The sequence below is a fragment of the Engystomops pustulosus genome, chromosome 3 (genome assembly GCF_040894005.1).
Source record: "Engystomops pustulosus chromosome 3, aEngPut4.maternal, whole genome shotgun sequence".
NCBI lineage: Eukaryota > Metazoa > Chordata > Amphibia > Anura > Leptodactylidae > Engystomops > Engystomops pustulosus.
Genome location: NC_092413.1, coordinates 216949413 through 216953317, shown reverse-complemented (window position 1 = coordinate 216953317; position 3905 = coordinate 216949413). Strand labels below are relative to the sequence as shown.

At 49.3% G+C, this 3905-nt stretch overlaps 1 non-coding gene across 1 annotated transcript; it reads right to left on the bottom strand.

Moving 5' to 3' along the window:
* Positions 1 to 1054: 1054 nt before the first annotated feature.
* Positions 1055 to 1137, bottom strand: TRNAL-CAG (transfer RNA leucine (anticodon CAG)). The gene has a single exon. It is a non-coding gene; the product is annotated as a tRNA-Leu (tRNA).
* Positions 1138 to 3905: the final 2768 nt, after the last annotated feature.

Below are 3905 nucleotides of genomic sequence, written 5' to 3'. Positions count from 1 at the left end.
CACAGCTCCGTACACCAAAGTATGAAAAAGTTATTGGTGCCAGAAGATGGCAAAATCCCCCCAAATATTTTTGTACAGGAGGTTTTAATTTTTTTAAATGAATGAAACCATTATAAAACCTTTACAAATTTGGTATCCCCGTGATCGTACCGACCCAAATAATAAAGTAGACATGTCATTTGGTGCGCACAGTGAAATCCGTAAAATCCAAGCTCACGAGAAAACGGCACAAATGTGTTTTTTCACCGCATTTGGAATTTTTTTCCCGCTTCCCAGTACACGGCAGGGAATATTAAATAACGTCACTATGAAGTGTGATTTGTTACGCAGAAAATAAGCCGTCACACAGCTCTTTATGTGGAAAAATAAAAAAAGTTATAGATTTTTGAAGGTGGGGAGTGAAAATTGGAAGTGAAAAAAACAAAAAAAAGGCCAGGTCGTTAAGGGGTTAAACAGTAGTGTAAACTGAGCCTTAAAATGTAAGATGCAAGTGTGACAATAGGAAGCTTTTACTAAGTACAAGCCCAGTATGGCTCCTTTGCTGTACTGTAATAGTGACACTGCTTATGGCTCCTGTGCTGTACTGTAATAGTGACCCTGCTTATGGCTCCTCTGCTGTACTGTAATAGTGACACTGCTTATGGCTCCTGTGCTGTACTGTAATAGTGACACTGCTTATGGCTCCTGTGCTGTACTGTAATAGTGACCCTGCTTATGGCTCCTCTGCTGTACTGTAATAGTGACACTGCTTATGGCTCCTGTGCTGTACTGTAATAGTGACACTGCTTATGGCTCCTCTGCTGTACTGTAATAGTGACACTGCTTATGGCTCCTCTGCTGTACTGTAATAGTGACACTGCTTATGGCTCCTGTGCTGTACTGTAATAGTGACCCTGCTTATGGCTCCTCTGCTGTACTGTAATAGTGACCCTGCTTATGGCTCCTCTGCTGTACTGTAGTAGAGATCCCACTATCACACATAAGCACAGGCTCTGCTGGCTTATTCCTTAGTAATAAGTGATGAAGAAAACTCAAATGGAAAAATAAAAGTTACTGTCAGAAGTGGGATTCGAACCCACGCCTCCAGGGGAGACTGCGACCTGAACGCAGCGCCTTAGACCGCTCGGCCATCCTGACTGTACACACGGCGGGAGCGGCGCATGTTATACCTCTCCTCTGCCTATAGCGCCTCACACTGCACTCTCATATTCCGCTGTGTATATACGGAGCCCCGGTAATCCCGCAGCCTATATACAGCTGTGTATACACGAATCCCCGGTAATAATGACTCCCCAGCACATCATAGTATACCGCAGCGCCCCTGCAGGCGGATGTGAGTATGACACGCAGCGGGTGACGTCAGCGCTCCTCCGTGTAACGATCATACACAGAACCAGTGCGGACTCCCTCCAGTATACGGGGCTATGAGGGGCTGAGGACTCGCACATGTCACAATCTATAGATTATATACGTAAACCGCAGACTGAAACCTGCACATGTGAACAGGCGCTTATGGTCAGATGACGCGTGACGTCATATCTAGTCTCTGCTACTTGATGCATTTCTACAATTCTATCACCGGGTTCATACAGTAGCACGTAGTTACTTCCCCCTGCGCTAGTAATGTCAGCCAGTGAGGAGAAGCCGCCGTACACCCTGCTCTCCGGGGGGTGATGGCCGTCGCCTCAGGCCGCTGTGTCCATGACGAGCCGCCACACACAGACACACAGGCCGCGGCGGTGGCTTTGGCGCGCACGGTGAGTGAGTGGAGGGAGGCATTTTCCCGCCTCTTCTATAACCCCGCCCACCGCCCGCCAATACACGCGCCGCCGCCGCTAATGGCGCTGACTGTAGTGTGTGACAGGGTCATGGCGGCTTCTCCAGCTTGTTCTGACTGGAAAGTGAGGCCTTTACCTCAGATTTCTCTCACTAGTACATAGCAGTCGTTACTAACATCAGTATTCACACCACTGTCCTAAAGTGGCCATGTCCTGCCAAATGTAGTGACACATGAGAGAGTTTTGAGGAACACAAGACTGGTTAAGGGGAACCTACCGCCACTAATCTACCTATAATGGTGGAAAGGGTGGTAGGAGCATGTAAGTTCGTACATTGGCTACTGCAGCGTGGAGTGGCCAGACATGAGGCTACACGGTGTGGCTACTCCACGCCCCAGGAGCCTCTTTTCTCCTCCGGACCTGATATATTTGGTGCGCAGCTACTTCCAAGGCCGGAGCTACTGCGCATGCGCAGAACCCAAAGCCTTACAAATAAAGAACCCAAACTAGATACACGTTTTTAAACATAAGATAAATTTCCCCCTTGGTGCTCATTGTAAAGCGCATTCGTTTCATTGGAAACACATATGTGATTTGGTTAAGCCCCCCCACAGTTAAATCACACTTGGGATTTGCGCCACTGTGACAGATATTTAACTGGGGATTGTGTGACACGTGATCGGATTGTGATGCGGCTGCTCTGGCTTTCATGCAACAGAAATTGGGCGTGGCCGTCGGACGATCTGACTGATTTGGACTTAACTTTCAAATTGTGTCACAAGACAATGCACTTACATGCACCAGGAAGAAGAAGGTGAACTCCTGGGACCTGAGCGGGGAAGCGACACATGCAGGATATCGGGTGCACAATCTCAGTGACTCCCCGCACAGCGCATTATACACAGACAATGCACTTACATGCACCAGGAAGAAGAAGGTGAACTCCGGGGACCTGAGCGGGGAAGTGACACATGCAGGATATCGGGCGCACAATCTTAGTGACTCCCCGCACAGCGCATTATACATGGACAATGCACTTACATGCACCAGGAAGAAGAAGGTGAACTCCGGGGACCTGAGCGGGGAAGCGACACATGCAGGATATCGGGCGCACGATCTTAGTGACTCCCTGCACAGCGCATTATACACGGACAATGCACTTACATGCATCGGGAAGAAGAAGGTGAACTCCGGGGACCTGAGCGGGGAAGCCACACATGCAGGATATCGGCACAATCTTAGTGAATCGCGGCACAGTGCATTATACACGGACAATGCACTTACATGCACCAGGAAGAAGAAGGTGAACTCCGGGGACCTGAGCGGGGAAGCGACACATGCAGGATATCGGGCGCACGATCTTAGTGACTCCCTGCACAGCGCATTATACACGGACAATGCACTTACATGCATCGGGAAGAAGAAGGTGAACTCCGGGGACCTGAGCGGGGAAGCCACACATGCAGGATATCGGCACAATCTTAGTGAATCGCGGCACAGTGCATTATCGTCAGACAAAGCACTTTCGGGGAATGTGTCAGGACGGGTAATTAAATGTGCCCCAGTATGACTGTGCTGAAGGGGAACGGCAGGTCCGCTCATCTCCAATGACAGCACATATTTGTGAAAATTCAATTGTCACAAGGACAAAAACTAATTTGTCTGGACCTTCAATTATAAAATATACCTCTTCCAACTTATACAAACCTAAAGAACCTTTCCTGCACGTAACCCGGGGACCGCCTGTATAGATATGCTAATAACAGCAGTCATTGCATCAGTCCACATTGTAACCTACAATGACATCACAGGGGCGCTGGCATTTAACACACTAAGGCTACATTCACACAAACGTGTGCCCGCCATACCGTAGCACGGCGGGCACACATCAGCACCTGGGAGAGGAGGAGGGGTTGAGCGGCGCCCTCTCCATAGAGACATGTCCTGTCTTTCTCCAGACTACGGAACCCATTGCCATCTTTGAGGGACGTATATACATCGGCCGCACATACGCCCCTATGCGGCTGTGTGAATGTAACCTATAGGCATACCTCCCAACCGTCCCGTTTTGGGCGGGACAGTCCCGTTTTTTAACCCTTGTCCCGCCTGCACGGACCGTTAAGTGAA